This window comes from Schistocerca gregaria, chromosome 1 (genome assembly GCF_023897955.1).
Source record: "Schistocerca gregaria isolate iqSchGreg1 chromosome 1, iqSchGreg1.2, whole genome shotgun sequence".
Classification (NCBI taxonomy): domain Eukaryota; kingdom Metazoa; phylum Arthropoda; class Insecta; order Orthoptera; family Acrididae; genus Schistocerca; species Schistocerca gregaria.
The window spans coordinates 348,621,763-348,639,588 of NC_064920.1; the positions used below are offsets into that span (position 1 = coordinate 348,621,763).

General features: G+C 35.8%; 1 protein-coding gene across 2 annotated transcripts in view; it reads left to right on the plus strand.

The window, feature by feature from the left end:
• LOC126345189 (uncharacterized) overlaps nt 1-17,826 on the plus strand; it is a 78,170-nt gene that overhangs the window by 42,045 nt on the left and 18,299 nt on the right. The window lies entirely within an intron of this gene.

Sequence of the window (17,826 nt, forward strand, 5' to 3'; positions counted from 1 at the left end):
AAGTGTGGCTTGGTTCCATAACAAGTTGTGAATAATTTCTTGTAATGAATATAAAGCAACCATTTTCAAATTCAGCATCCTGAATAGTCTCATTCACAAGATCATAGTACCATCACAATTGAAAGATTCTGTTCTGCTAGCATAATAAAGATAAGAATAATCACGTTGCTCTTCATACACTTCATAATTTTCTTTTCGATGTTACAAACATCTGTTACTATCAACAGTGTTTCTCTTCATCAGTAATTTGTATTCCAAAATATTTGCAGAATGTTCTGGTAATTACTCAAGGACTGTTGCTCTTCCATGCAACAGTGGTATACATAGCATCTACTCTTGTGGCATCACCGCTCCTGCTCTAGCATTAACATTTATACTTCTGAATGCCACAGCAAAATGACATCATTGTTCGAAGATAGCATATACAAATGCCTATCATACCTGTCATACAGTAGAAAAATGGTGGAGCTTGTGAAGAATACTGGTCTACTAGAGGATGTCATCAATAAATCTTGGAGCACAAGCTCCTAGACCTCCTACGCGGTACAGAATACCTCAAGTTCACAAGAAAGGTCTTCCATTGATTTGATTTATTGAGCACCCATTTTATCATGTACAATGATATGGGATTTGTCATGTGTTACATACAGAAAAATATGAATAACACATTATGTAAAAAAATATCAGTGAACAAGTCTGAATTAAATAAATAGGCAAAAACAATTGTAGCTTACACGGTATAAATTTGTAACGATATAGGAGACAAATAAGCTACATATATTCCATGTATAATGGACAGCAACAAGAAACAATGATTATAACACACTATATTGACAAAATTAAGTAATTTTTGTATGTACATAAGAGTCCACCCTGCGACACAAGTTTGTATATGAGTGAATTATAAGATAGGTGAAGGCACATTACCTTTCTGAATAATTCATGAATTCACTAACACTGTAAAAACTATTACTAATTAACATTCTTTTGAGTTCACTTTTAAAGCTGCTCAGCTTCTGAATCCTTTTAATTTTTAAGGTAAGAGCACTATAGAGAATTTTTGGGTGGTATATTGCACTCTTGTTGTACTGGGCTTTCTTATGCACTTCTCTGTGAAAGTCATTACTCTGTCTTGTTGTATAGTCATGGAACTCACTGTTTAAAGAAGAAAACTCGGGGTGAGACTTCAGAAAGCATATACTTTCATAGATGTAAATGGATGGAAGAATTATGATTTTATATTCCTTGAAAAATTTCCTACATGGATCTCTAGGTGCAGCTCCTTTTATGATCCTTATCACTCATTTTTGAATAATAAGAGCGTTTTTGCCTGACTTGAATTGCCGCAAAATATGACACCATATTGCAAAAGACTATGCATTAATGCATAATATGTACACAATACTGTTTGATCACAGCAGCAATTTTTGAGCATTCTAAATTCATAGCAACATTTACTTAATTTTTTATTCAGCATATCTATATGCTTGTCCCACTTTAGATGCTCATCTAACCAAATTCCTAAGAATTTTGTGTTTGGCATTTGTAGTATATTCTGTTGGCCTAGCTACACAGTTATATTGGGCTTCACATTATTTGACACGTTTGTAATTCATCCATAATGTTTTTTTCTCATTCACAAATAAACTGTTGTCCCTGAACCATTTACTTGCTTCAACTGTTGTTTCAATTTTCCTGTTAAGGTCAGTCTCATTCTGAGCTTTAATAAAGAGACTTGTATCATCAGCAAAACATACACAACCAGCTTGTGTCAAATAGTTTGACAAGTAGATTAGATTAGATTAATACTTGTTCCATAGATCATGAATACGACACTTTGTAATGATGTGGAATGTGTCAGGTTAATGAAAGATGTCTGTACAAGATATTACATTACACAAAATATTCCATGACACTAATGCTTAAGGTAGTTTTTTTTCCCTCCCTTAATTTATATCTAAACATTCAGCCAAAGAGTAGAAGGAGTTGTCATCTAGAAATTCTTTTAATTTATTTTTAAATCTTGGTTGACTATCTGTCAGGCTTTTGATGCTGTTTGGTAGGTTACCAAAGACGTTTGTGGCAGCATAATTTACCCCCTTCTGTGCCAAAGTCAGATTTAACCCTGCATAGTCAAGATCATCCTTTCTCCTGGTGTTATAGCTATGCACTCTGGTATTACTTTTGAACTGGGCTGGATTATTAACAACAAATTTCATAAGTGAATATATATACTGTGAGGTTACTGTGAGGATCCCTAGATCCTTAAATAGATGTCTGCAGGATGACCGTGGGTGGGCTCCAGCAATTATTCGGATTACACGTTTTTGTGCAATGAATACTTTTCCACTCAACGATGAATTACCCCAGAATATGATGCCATACGAAAGCAGTGAATGAAAGTAGGCATAGTAAGCTAATTTACTGAGATTCTTAGCACCAAAATTTGCAATAACCCTAATAGCATACGTAGCCGAACTCAGATCTTTCAGCAGACCATCAATGTGTTGCTTCCAGTTTAACCTCTCATCAATGGACACACCTAAAAATTTTGATAATTCTGCTTTAGCTACAGACTTCTGTTCAAAGTCTATATTTATTACTGGAGTTGTGCCATTTACTGTACGGAAATGTATATACTGTGTTTTATCAAAATTTAAAGAGAGTCCATTTGCTGAGAACCACTTAATAATTTTGTGAAAAACATCATTTACAATTACATCACTTAGTTCTTGGTTTTTGGATGTTATTACATGAACCACTTATTTCAACTTTCTGCATTCTTCCAGTTTAGTATGAATTAAACCATTTGTGCACTGCCCCCCCTCAAACCATAATGATTTAGCTTGTTGTTGTTGTTGTTGTCTTCAGTCCTGAGACTGGTTTGATGCAGCTCTCCATGCTACTCTATCCTGTGCAAGCTGCTTCATCTCCCAGTACCTACTGCAACCTACATCCTTCTGAATCTGCTTAGTGTACTCATCTCTCGGTCTCCCTCTACGATTTTTACCCTCCACGCTGCCCTCCAATGCTAAATTTGTGATCCCTTGATGCCTCAAAACATGTCCTACCAACCGATCCCTTCTTCTAGTCAAGTTGTGCCACAAACTTCTCTTCTCCCCAATCCTATTCAATACCTCCTCATTAGTTACGTGCTCTATCCACCTTATCTTCAGTATTCTTCTGTAGCACCACATTTCGAAAGCTTCTATTCTCTTCTTGTCCAAACTAGTTATCGTCCATGTTTCACTTCCATACATGGCTACACTCCAAACAAATACTTTCAGAAACGACTTCCTGATACATAAATCTATATTCGATGTTAACAAATTTCTCTTCTTCAGAAACGCTTTCCTTGCCATTGCGAGTCTACATTTTATATCCTCTCTACTTCGACCATCATCAGTTATTTTACTTCCTAAATAGCAAAACTCCTTTACTACTTTAAGTGTCTCATTTCCTAATCTAATTCCCTCAGCATCACCCGATTTAATTTGACTACATTCCATTATCCTCGTTTTGCTTCTGTTAATGTTCATCTTATATCCTCCTTTCAAGACACTGTCCATTCTGTTCAACTGCACTTCCAAGTCCTTTGCCGTCTCTGACAGAATTACAATGTCATCGGCGAACCTCAAAGTTTTTACTTTGTCTCCATGAATTTTAATACCTACTCCAAATTTTTCTTTTGTTTCCTTTACTGCTTGCTCAATATACAGATTGAATAACATCGGGGAGAGGCTACAACCCTGTCTCACTCCTTTCCCAACCACTGCTTCCCTATCATGACCCTCGACTCTTATGACTGCCATCTGGTTTCTGTACAAATTATAAATAGCCTTTCGCTCCCTGTATCTTACCCCTGCCACCTTTAGAATTTGAAAAAGAGTATTCCAGTCAACATTGTCAAAAGCTTTCTCTAAGTCTACAAATGCTAGAAACGTAGGTTTGCCTTTTCTTAATCTTTCTTCTAAGATAAGTCGTAAGGTCAGTATTGCCTCACGTGTCCCAACATTTCGACGGAATCCAAACTGATCCTCCCCGAGGTCTGCATCTACCAGTTTTTCCATTCGTCTGTAAAGAATTCGCGTTAGTATTTTGCAGCCGTGGCTTATTAAACTGATAGTTCGGTAATTTTCACATCTGTCAGCACCTGCTTTCTTTGGGATTGGAATTATTATATTCTTCTTGAAGTCTGAGGGTATTTCGCGTGTCTCATACATCGTGCTCACCAGCTGGTAGAGTTTTGTCAGGACTGGTTGTCCCAAGGCTGTCAGTAGTTCTAATGGAATGTTGTCTACTCCGGGGGCCTTGTTTCGACTCAGGTCTTTCAGTGCTCTGTCAAACTCTTCACGCAGTATCGTATCTCCCATTTCGTCTTCATCTACATCCTCTTCCATTTCCATAATATTGTCCTCAAGTACATCGCCCTTGTATAAACCTTCTATATACTCCTTCCACCTTTCTGCCTTCCCTTCTTTGCTTAGAACTGCGCTGCCATCTGAGCTCTTGATATTCATACACGTGGTTCTCTTCTCTCCAAAGGTCTCTTTAATTTTCCTGTAGGCAGTATCTATCTTACCCCTAGTGAGATAAGCTTCTACATCCTTACATTTGTCCTCTAGCCATCCCTGTTTAGCCATTTTGCACTTCCTGTCGATCTCATTTTTGAGACGTTTGTATTCCTTTTTGCCTGCTTCATTTACTGCATTTTTATATTTTCTCCTTTCATCAATTAAATTCAATATTTCTTCTGTTACCCAAGGATTTTTACTAGCCTTCATCTTTTTACCTACTTGATCCTCTGCTGCCTTCACTACTACATCCCTCAGAGCTACCCATTCTTCTTCTACTGTATTTCTTTCCCCTATTCCTGTCAATTGTTCCCTTATGCTCTCCCTGAAACTCTGTACAACCTCTGGTTCTTTCAGTTTACCCAGGTCCCATCTCCTTAATTTCCCACATTTTTGCAGTTTCTTCAGTTTTAATCTACAGGTCATAACCAATAGATTGTGGTCGGAGTCCACATCTGCCCCTGGAAATGTCTTACAACTTAAAACCTGGTTCCTAAATCTCTGTCTTACCATTATATAATCTATCTGATACCTTTTGGTATCTCCAGGGTTTTTCCACGTATACAACCTTCTTTCATGATTCTTAAACCAAGTGTTAGCTATGATTAAGTTGTGCTCTGTGCAAAATTCTACTAGGCGGCTTCCTCTTTCATTTCTTAGCCCCAATCCATATTCACCTACTATGTTTCCTTCTCTCCCTTTTCCTACACTCGAATTCCAGTCACCCATTACTATTAAATTTTCATCTCCCTTCACTATCTGAATAATTTCTTTTATTTCATCATACATTTCTTCAATTTCTTCATCATCTGCAGAGCTAGTTGGCATATAAACTTGTACTACTGTAGTAGGTGTGGGCTTCGTATCTATCTTGGCCACAATAATGCGTTCACTATGCTGTTTGTAGTAGCTTACCCGCATTCCTCTTTTCCTATTCATTATTAAACCTACTCCTGCATTACCCCTATTTGATTTTGTGTTTATAACCCTGTAGTCACCTGACCAGAAGTCTTGTTCCTCCTGCCACCGAACTTCACTAATTCCCACTATATCTAACTTTAACCTATCCATTTCCCTTTTTAAATTTTCTAACCTACCTGCCCGATTAAGGGATCTGACATTCCACGCTCCGATCCGTAGAACGCCAGTTTTCTTTCTCCTGATAACGACATCCTCCTGAGTAGTCCCCGCCCGGAGATCCGAATGGGGGACTATTTTACCTCCGGAATATTTTACCCAAGAGGATGCCATCATCATTTAATCATACAGTAAGGCTGCATGTCCTCGGGAAAAATTACGGCTGTAGTTTCCCCTTGCTTTCAGCCGTTCGCAGTACCAGCACAGCAAGGCCGTTTTGGTTAATGTTGCAAGGCCAGATCAGTCAATCATCCAGACTGTTACCCCTGCAACTACTGAAAAGGCTGCTGCCCCTCTTCAGGAACCACACGTTTGTCTGGCCTCTCAACAGATACCCCTCCGTTGTGGTTGCACCTACGGTACGGCCATCTGTATCGCTGAAGCACGCAAGCCTCCCCACCAACGGCAAGGTCCATGGTTCATGGGGGGAGGATGATTTAGCTTATCAAAAAGAATTCCATGATTTACACAGTCAAAGGCCTTTGAGAGATCACAAAAAATACCAATGGGTGATGATGTTTGGTTATTCAGAGCATTTAATATTTGATCAGTGAAAGCGTATATATCATTTTCTGTTGAAAAGCCTTTCTGAAAACCAAACTGACATTTTGTTAGTACTTTATTTTTACATATATGGGAGGCTACTCTTGAATACATTACTTTCGCAAAAATTTTTGATAGAGCTGTCGGAAGAGAGATTGGGCGATAGTTGTTGACATCTGACGTATCCCCCTTTTTATGCAATGGTTTTACAATGGCATATTTCAGTCTCTCAGGGAAAACACCCTGCTCCAAAGAGGTATTACATGCGTGGCTGAGAATCCTACTTATCTGTGGGGAACAAACTTTAAGTATCTTGCTGGAAATGCCATCAATTCCGTAAGAGCTTTTACTTTTCAGTGTGTTTATTATTTTACTGATTTCAGAGGGAGAGGTTCGTGGAAATACAGTTGTTTCAAACTGCACAGGTATGGCCTCTTCTATTAGAAGCATTGCCTCTTCTAGTGAAGATCTAGATCCTACTTTCTCCACAACAATTAAAAAATGATTATTGAAAATATTTCCAATTTCAGATTGTTTGTTAGTATACTTGTCAGTTTTATGGCACTAAAGTCTTCCTGTGCTCTTGGTTGCCCTGTTTCCCTTTCAATAATATTCCAAATTGCTTTAATTTTATTATCAGAGTTACTGATCTCAGACATGATACACATGCTTCTGGACTTTTTAATAACTTTTCTTAGTACCGCACAATAGTTTTTATAATATTGAACAATTTCGGGGTTAGTACTCCCTCTTGCTTTTAGATACAGTTCTCTTTTATGGTTGCAAGATATTCTTATTCCTTTAGTTAGCCAAGGTTTTTTATATGTTTTATTGGAATTATGTTTCACTGTTTTCCTGGGAAAACAATTTTTAAATACTCTTAAAAATGTATCGTGAAATATGTTATATTTCAAGTTTGCATTGGATTTCATATACACTTCATCCCAGTCCAGCTCCTTTAGGCTTTCCCTAAAGTTTGCAGTATTTATATTGTTAATTGAACGCACTGGTTTGAAATTCTGATTTGATATACTGCATGGAGCTATGCTAGCTGTGCACCATGATCTGAAAGACCATTCTCAACAGGATAAGCATTTATGTCCTTAAACTTATCTTGGTCTATAAAAAAGTTATCTATCAATGTCCTGCTGTTCTTTGTTATCCGAGTAGGAAAATCAATGATGGAGCTCAAATTGAAAGAACTGAGTAATACTACAAGGTCATTCTTCCTATTACACTCTTTCAGGGAATCAACATTGAAATCCCCACAAATGATAATTTGCTTCCCCCTGTCTGACAGATAGCACAACAAAGCATCCAAGTGTTAGAAATAGCTGGAAATTCCCTGAGGGGGACCTATACACTGTTACAATTATGAAAGTGCCATCATTTAGTTTTAGTTCAGTGGCACATGCTTCCATATGTTGCTCTAAACAAAATTTTTTAGTTTCTAAATGTTTTGTGCTGGAAAGTCATTTATAAAGATAAAGAACAACAGTGGTCCCAACACTGAACCTTGGGGCACCCCATAACTAACTTCCTTATAACCAGAAAAATATGACTTTCCATCATGAACTTTTCTACTTTCTGGCATCTGCCAGATAAGTGTGACTTAAACCATACATGAGCAGTACCAAAGACTCCATAGAAACTAAGTGTTTTGAGCTGTAGTTTGATCAATAATGTCAAAGGTCTTTGATAAATCTAAAAAGACCCCACAATTTACTTCATTATATCAATGGAATTTAGGACAAGTTTTAGAAAGTTGTATATAGCTGTTTTAGTTTATCTATTCTTTTGAAAGCCATTTTGTTCATTGACCAATATTCCACAGTTTTTTTTAGAATGTAGTCTTCCATACATTAATCTTTCTATACTTTTTGAAAAACAAGATAACATTGATAAAGGCCTGTAGTTTTTACATCATAACGATCCCCGTTTTTGTATAATGGTTATAATTTCTAGGGAAAGTGCCAGTACTGAAAGATGCATTAATTATATCTACAAGAAGAGTAATATACCTGCCGTGTTTAATGATTTTGTCTGGAATGCCATTGGTGCCCCAGGATAATTTATTTTTTAGTTTGCTGATAGCATTCTCTATCTCACGTACTGTTACAGGATACAAAAACATAGTTTTGGGATTCAGTGTGATGTTATGACTGATGTCTGTACTACTTTGGGTTCATATGAGGTTTTGAACTACACTTGTATAATGACAGTTGAATATATTGGCAATGTGTAATGGATCATTTATAGTTCTGTCCTCAGTTTTGATAATAATGTTGTTGTTTCTTACTTTGCTTCTTCCTAAGTTACTATTGATCACTTTCCAAACTGATTTCATTTTTGTTGCCATTATTTCTACTGATATATGAATCATTATTTAACTTTTTTGCTGCAGTAGTTACTTTATTGTATAATTTCCTATAACACTTAACACTTTGTTTCAAAGTGGGATTTTGCTTTGCTGATTTACTTAAAATTCTGAGTTGCTCTCCAGATTTTCTTATGCCCTGTGTTATCCATGTGTTAATTTTGCCTGTTACTTTCATTTTCTTAAGGGGAAAAGCAATTTCAAAGTTATGTTTGTAATCAGCTAGAAATGACTCAAACATCATGTCTATACTGTCATGTTTATCTAGATCCCAACTTGTATTTTTTAATAAGGAATTAAAAATCCTAATGTTGTCGTCATTAATACATGTCCTGTGGATGTGTTTCTCACTTGGACTAGAGTTTTTACAGAGTACATTATTTATACTAAGTTTTAGTGCTTTATGATCTGAGAATCCAGTGTCTATCACCTCTACAACATTGTCTATTTTATGTAAGTCAAGAAATATTTGGTCTATTATTGTTTCAGAGTTATTTCCATGTCTAGTGTATTCAAAGAAAGTTGGTACTAAATTATGTGAACAAAAGACATTGGTCAGTTTTGTAACATTTAAACAGTTTATTTTAAAGTTGACATTGAAATCTCCAAGTACAATAATGCTTTCTGTAGAATGTTTTAACTCACTAAAGACTTTCAACACTGTCCAAAAATTCCATAAAGTTGCCTGATGGGGAATGGTATACACACATAATAATTATTTTAAGGTCTGTAAGTTTGCAAACGCAATATTCAAATACTTTTGCAATATTTTTTTTTTTTTTGGTTACTGAATTTGATTTCTTTACATTCAATGCCTTGTCTGACATAAATGCATGTTCATCCCCCTTTAAAAGTTTCTCTAAAGAAACTACTAACCATTTCAAATCCTGTTATTCTGGCGGTAAGAGCCTAATTTTCTTTTAGCCAATGTTCACATACACACAAAACTGAAACATCCTTTAGTTCATCAAGCAGTAGTACTTGTAATTCTGGAATCTTACTAATTATACCATGTACATTTTGATACAAAACTACTAATTTTTATGCTTAGCATCGGTTGCAGTACTCACAACATTGGCTGATTGCTGCCTGCCTCCAATAAAAAAATGTTGGAGATGGTCTGGTGGTGACACTCTTCTTTTGCTTAAGGGGCAGGTGGTTTTCATTGCTTCTGCTCGTTTAGTTGGTACTGTTGTTGAACCTGTCAGGCATGTAAGCTGATCTGCTTCTACTGAAGACGGTGTTTGTACTACTGGAGAAGATGCTGTAGACTGGGCTATTGGAGGCACAAGAATAATGGGGCTCTCTTTCCCTAGAAGGTACTGTTGTTGAAGCTGTCAGCAGTGTAGGATGATCTGCTTCTGTTGAAGATGGTGACTGTTCTTCTACACACACTGCTGTAGACTGGGTTACTGGAGGTGGAAGGATAATGGGCTCACTTTTCTTGCATCTGCCTAGTGAACAAAGGAAGTCTCTGATTTTTTGTCCTAATAGAATCTTTCTCCTGGTGTTTAAATGCAGGCCATGTTGGGTATAATGGTCTGTCTCCAGTGAATCTACACTCACTCATGAAATGTGAGTTCTGGAATGCTTTGCATATCTTCTTGAACTGTTGGTTAGCCTTAATGATTTCTTTATTTACAATAGAAGTAGTCATAAGATCATGTCTATGGAGAATACCAACCACAATTACAGGTGTTCTAGCAAAGCTCAAAATTTCTTTCAAATTGTTAGTGGATTTGTAAAGTTCATTCCTGTAGACATCATTAGCTCCACCTATTGTACACTGAGTTGTGCTGGAGCAATTTTCGACTTTTATGTTTGTTGTGATTTCAGACGTGGGTACCCTCGGTTTTACATTGGCAGTTGCATTTACACGATTATTATCACATAAGATTTCAGCAAGACCACGTCTGTGGCTGTCAGAATATATACACACACATTTGATTCTGAAATCTGTGAATGTAACACTGTATTAATTTGCGCATGTTCCTTTGTGTGGTTTACAGTACCGGTAGGCCTACCTGTAGTTATTTCACTCTGCGTATTTATCACTGTGTTTACAGCTGTACGAAACATTTTTTATGCTGTTTACGATGCACTGCACTAGACATAACATATTCTTCCCCCTACATAGTTTTACCTGTAGTCACACCTGCCTCAAGTGCACTGATGCGTACGTTTATTGCTGTGCTAAGCATGTTTTCCCACTGTTCACAATGCACTGGATTAGTTGTAACATATTCACTACTGTTATCGTTGTTAATACTATCTGAGTTGCTAAGAAGGCTTCTCATCACTTTCTTAAGTAGATTTGTATACTGTTCACACATTTCCACATCACGCTGTAGATAACATAATACACTTTCGTCTTGTGGCCAATTGTTAAAAAATTAAACAGTTTAGAGTTGGCCCAAATGATATTTTAATCAGCCTAGATGTGGTATCACTATTTACAAAAGTTCCTGTGGTGTACACATTGAAGCTGTTGGCAGAGCATTCTCCTCCTGCGAAGATAAAGTCTTTCAGACATGTTAAAAGGACCACCTACTTCTTGTGTATCAGTAAATTTTATGAAATGATTGATGGAATGACTATGAGTCCTCAGTTATCTCCAACAATGGCTAACTTTTTTAGGGAACATTTTGAGGAATGAGCATTAAAGTTGGTTCCCCTTCATCCATCTTCATTTTATCATCATGTTGATCAAACATTTACGGTCTGGCCAGATGGCATAGAAGCTCTTGATCATTTCCAGGGAAATATGAATAGTATGCACCCAAACATCCAGTTCATCGTTGAGACAGGGAAAGAGGGAAGTATCCCATTTTTAGATGTTTTGATACAATGAAGGTAAGGAGGACATCTCGGCTGCTCAGTGTACCATAAGCAGATGCACGCTGACTTACGTCTTAACCCTCCCAAGAGTTTTCAACATGTCACCCAGAAGAGAGTAGCTTTATACCTTTGGTACACAGGACAAAATCTGTTTCTGGTGATGACCACTCAGTCTGAAATTAATCATCTGAATTATATGTTCTGAAAGAATGACAATGGGTAACATTATATGAAGTCAACATTCTCCAAGAAAAGAAATGTGATAATGCTGAACATTCACATGATGAGTCACTAATTGCATATCTTTGTTTCTGTAGCAAAATAGGCAGGGCCCTGGGAAGACAATAAATCAGATCTATTTTCCAACTTTCTGAGAAGATAAGAGATGCAATATGCTGTTAAGGACAGTCTCAGCCTCATCATCCTTTGTGAGTGTGATAGCAGTTATGTTGGTCAGTCAGTCCACACAGTTTCCAACCACTGTGCAGAACTTTGTCATATTAAAAATAAAGAACTGGAGAAATTTGCCATTGTTGAGCACAGTGTCACAAGCAAACTAAAAATACTGTTTACCGGGATTCCATAATGGAAGAGGCTGTAGAAATACAGAACCCTGAGTGTTGGTTTGTTTTTGTGTTAGACTTGTTTACTCTTCTTATGTGAATGTCATTGCGCATTCTTGTATTGTAGGAATGAACATCTGAGTTGTTTTTATAATTCTCAATGTGCATTTTTATATTAACAACACTTTTTTTTATACAGAGTCATGGTAGGGGTAGAATATTTATGTGTTGAAATAATTGTTTGGAAGGTTTTAGCCTTCTACTGCTTGAAATTATTCCAACAGCTTGTTTTTGTAGGGTGAAGATGGTTTTCATGTTTGCTTTATTATGACCCCAGAGGGTTAGGCCATAGGTGATAGCAGAATGGGTGTAAACAAAGTAAACAGTTCTGCTACAGTCTCTACAACACACAATACCAATCATGTGTAATGCGAAGCAAGTAGAGCTTAACTTGTTAGTGAGGTAGAGAATGGTGGCTTTCCAGTCTAAATTTTCATCAATTTGCACATCTAAATTTTGTAGCAGCTACCCTTTCAATTTGTTTATTTTGAGTTTTGAGGCTGACATAATTGTTTTCCTGTAATGCACATAGGTTTTTGAAATATTTAGGGTCAGCCTGTTCAGTTCAAACTGGTTTTGTATGTATTCAAAAACTGTGATTGCAGATGTTGGCAAGACCCTAACATTTGTAATCAGCAAACAGTTACGTACATACTATTGACTGGGATCTTGAGAATATATATATATATATATATATATATATATATATATATATATATATATATATATATATATATATATATATATATATATATAAAACAGAAAGAGACTTCCACATGGGAAAAATATATTAAAAACAAAGATTCCAAGACTTACCAAGCGGGAAAGCGCCGGCAGACAGGCACATGAACAAAACACACAAACACACACACAGAATTACGAGCTTTCGCAACTGGCAGTTGCTTCGTCAGGAAAGAGGGAAGGAGAGGGAAAAATGAAAGGATGTGGGTTTTAAGGGAGAGGGTAAGGAGTCATTCCAATCCCGGTAGCGGAAAGACTTCCCTTGGGGAAAAAAAGGACAGGTGTACACTTGCACACACACACACACACACATCCACCCGCACATACACAGACACAAGCAGCATATATGTCTGCTTGTGTCTGTGTATGTGCGGGTGGATGTGTGTGTGTGTGTGTGTGCAAGTGTACACCTGTCCTTTTTTTCCCCAAGGGAAGTCTTTCCGCTACCGGGATTGGAATGACTCCTTACCCTCTCCCTTAAAACCCACATCCTTTCATTTTTCCCTCTCCTTCCCTCTTTCCTGACGAAGCAACTGCCAGTTGCGAAAGCTCGTAATTCTGTGTGTGTGTTTGTGTGTTTTGTTCATGTGCCTGTCTGCCGGCGCTTTCCCGCTTGGTAAGTCTTGGAATCTTTGTTTTTAATATATATATATATAGTTTGCAGAGGTAATTTCTACTACCTGTTTTCTATTGCGGAGATATGACTGAAACCATTTTAACGCAACTCCTCGTATACCTATAGCTTCTAGTTTGTCTATTAAGATATCATGATCAATAGTATCAAATCCCTTCAATAAGTTCAGGTTTATTCCTATTGTACTTTTATTTCTGTCAAGTCCTATTACAATATTTTTGATGAATTGGTAATTGCTGTTTCTGTACTTGTGCCTTTGAATTTTTTGAGGTAATTTGTAATTATAGTTTCTGTGACAGTCTTAATAATTTTTTACAATACAGATAACAAAGCTATTGGTCTATAGTTTCCCACTTCATGTATATTACCCTTTTTATACAATGGTTTTATTTTTGAAATTTTTTCTTTCTTGGAACATCCCTTCTGTTAATTATATGTTTATGGTATTCGAGAGTGGTTCTGCTATGACACTAACACATTTAATTATGACTGAACCTAGTACCTCATCAATCCCAGATTACATTTTATTCTTCATTGTTTTTATCTTAAGAACTTCTAACTTATTTGTGGGACATAGCAATATTGAATTACCAATTTGCTCTCCTTGAACTGTGGTACTACTATTTCTAGCAACATTTTTACCCAGATTGACTGGAGTGTTTATGAAATAGTAATTTATGTAATTTGATAGAGTACCTTTTCTGAGTAACACACCATGATCATCTTTTAATACAATGTCATCTTGCTTTTTGTTTCCTTTTTTACTATATTCCATATTGCTTTTGACTTGGTTGCTGTCCCTATGATTATTGTGCATTGTCTCTGCCATTTTAATTACTTTCTTATAAATTTTCTTATGTCTTAACATAATCTGCAAAGTGTTCATCTTGGCTGTCTTTTTCTCAGTTGATTTAGAAGTTTTAGCTTTTGACTGGATACTCTGATAGCAGGTGTTACCCAGTGGCTGCTGTTTCTTGGCATGCCATTAATTCTTGTCAGTTATTTTGGAAAACACATCTCAAATATGGATATGAAAGTATTATAAAATGCACTGAATGATTCATCAGGTGATGATTTTGAGTATACATCTTCCCAGGTTTGTTTTGCTAACGACTGAATAAAAATATTAACCTTTTCTGGGTAGAGGTTTCTTTTATATTCCCACTTGTATTTAACCATCTCAGGTACAGAAGAATTTATGCATGTTACTACTATGTTGTGGTCTGAAAGACCTAAGTTTACGTTTTGTGCCTCAGTAAGACCATTTTTGATATTTGTAAATGTATTGACTAATAGGGATCAAGAGGACTCTGTTGTTCTAGTGGGGTCTGTGAAGAGTGGTTTCATGTGAAAGCTGTTTAGCATACTCAGAAGCTGTCTCTTTCTTTCATTTTCAATTAACAGGTTGTTGTTAAAATCCCCCAATAGTAATAAGTTCACTTCATTGTTGTAGAAAATATTCAGCACTGCTTCCAAATTTTTGAGAAATATGGTTGTCACCTAGTGGTGACCTGTATTTTGATATGACAATTAGTTTTTTATGCTTCTCCTCAGATTTTAGCTCTATGGCACATGATTCAAAATGTTTCTTGATATTTAGGTTGTATGTTTCAGATCTAACTTTATACTGCTAAAAGAAATAAAAACGTTGTCTACATTCAAGGAAGCAATATTCAAATTCTTAATGACCAACTGCCATTATAGCATAAATGAATATCAGCAGTAACCTTGTAGCAAGTAACTACATTAATTTACTATATGTTTATAGTACTATAAATCAAATGCTTGCCACAGCCTCAGTGTTAATTTTTCTTAACAAAAGTGTTAAATCAGTTATTTACTTCTAATGGATTTCATGTAAAAGATGCTTCTCAAACTTTTATATTACTACAGTAATCAAAGTATTGCCCAGAAATATTGATGGGTACAACGAGTCATTGTATTCTGTAGGAAACTGTACACCCTTATCTTATTTTTTCGTTATACTATGTTCTTTGGTGAAATCCATACAATGTACAATGTCACTGGATGAATAAACTACTACTACTACTACTACTACTACTACTACTACTACTAATACTACTTCTAATGCTACTACTACTAAGAATGTCTGACAGTGGATATAATCTTAGTGGTGCATGGAAGCAAGCTCTCAATGCAGAGAAGAGCCAGATACGTTCATCAGAATGTTTATGCTATGGCAGGAGTGGAGGTGCCACCAGTGCAGACATTGATATCATCTTCAACAACATGACGTAATTACTGACTAATCAGAAGCCTTCTTTGGGCTACATAAGATCACTGCAGAAGCAGTTCTGATGATCAGTTGCTCCTGAAGAAAATGGAGGTGATTATCAAAAGCTTGAGGTTTTACCCTGAATTGAATTGATGGAACAAGAAGTCAGAGAATGTTTTATACAACAGGACTCTCGTCAAAGACTTCATTTCAGATACAAGATAAATTGAGCAAATGATCTGGAAACAGGAAAGTTGCCATTGTGAAATAATGAACTCATCTAATTATAGTGAAATAGATAATTATTAAGCTGGCAAAATTCCACTCAAGTTAAATCTGTTTCGTACTTTGCTTTAACTTAAGCAACAAACCTGGAAGATTCTCCCAGTGTAAATGTTCATTGGAATTACAAAAGTATTTACTCTCCTATAGATAATAATAAATTTTATCAGAAGCATTTGGTGGTATTTTACCCATCTTTTAAAAGAGATCACTATGGACATCAATTAGCTAATAAGAATGAAAGGAAACACTTTAATAGGTAAGTCTGTTTGGATCCATTTGTCTACATGACATATTTTTATTTTAATCACAAGACAGATTTCTTTTATCCTAAAAATAGTTTCATCAAGCTAAACAAAGGACATTAATGGAAAAAACTAATACTTTTTGTGGAGGTTACTACCTAAATTTCCACAAATGTGCTTGTTTTCAATTTTGATAACACACATTTCAACAGTTTATGTACTGCTACTGTAAAAAAAAAAAAAAATCTAGGGTACCAAGAGTAAATATAGTAGAAATTTGTAAATTATTGGATAGTTATACTGGCAAAATTTTAACTGATAAAACACTATAGTGGATTGTGAAAATAGTTACATTCGGATGTGCTGAGAATAAAAATATTGCCAAAGATTTTTTGCAGATTTTATCACACTGAATTTTTTGCAGATTTTATCACACTGAACCATCAGTTTAGCGTTTGTTATAACAGAAGTTGTTATAATGGTCACTGTCAAGGTAACAATGGCCTTTGCAACAGAGGTTGAGCAAGAAACTAAATTGAAATGGGTATTTCTTGAAAAACTAATGTATATCAAAATATTGTCATTTTTCATCTGAGAATATAACAGAATCTGAGTTAGTGTGTACTTCAGACTTGAAATATCTCATTCTGTTTTTCTTCCTTGACATTTGAATGTAGGTGGAAAAACACAGAAGAATGCTAGAAAAAAGTTGACTATCATGGTGTTAAATGATAGTTTCACTATCAGTAACATTTCCTGCTAAATGTAGATTGTTAAAAATGAATCTTGCTGTTTCTTGTGGCATTGGATCATTGTCACATAGCATTTTAATTATTTTGAAATTCTCTTTGGTTTTCCAAAAAAATATTAGTTTCTTTAGAAGAATTCCACAACAGTATCCTCAATGAACGAATGAATTTTATACGTTTTAATGAAATAATGCACTCACAAGTAATTTATTAGAAAGTCAGAGCTATGAAACCTGTCATACTAGGTTTTATATTCCAGCATGTGTGTGTGCTATGTGGAGGAACTCTTTCAAACTATCCAAAATCCTAAAGTCTTTCCATATTGCTTACCACAGATACAGATTCATTGAAAGGAAATTAACTTTTCCATCTTGGCTGTTATGCCATCATTTATACTATATGACCAATTGATTTCAGCAATGTGGCATAGTTGGATGCTTCTCATATAATCATAATTTTACACCATCACCAGGTGTTTGCATATACAAACATGCATTTGTCATTTAAATATACAATTGCTGTCATAGCTGACTCCAGTGAGAACAATGTTCTGAAATTGTCAATGATTAAAAAGTAGTAATAGTAGGTAAACAGATAAAATCATTACATATCTCGTAGATTATTGCTCTACATGGGCTGATTCAGCACTGTAGTGTATACAACTACACAGTATAATCATATTAAATTAAAAAGAATAGTGGAAGCACTTGAATATGGTACACTGCCAAAATTAGCTGTCATGTGATGTAAATTACGCTGATAGTGTAACAGCAAAGTTGGAAAATAACATTTTTAAATGCTAGATTCGTAATCTGATTTAGATTAACTAGGTGGATACATAGCCAAG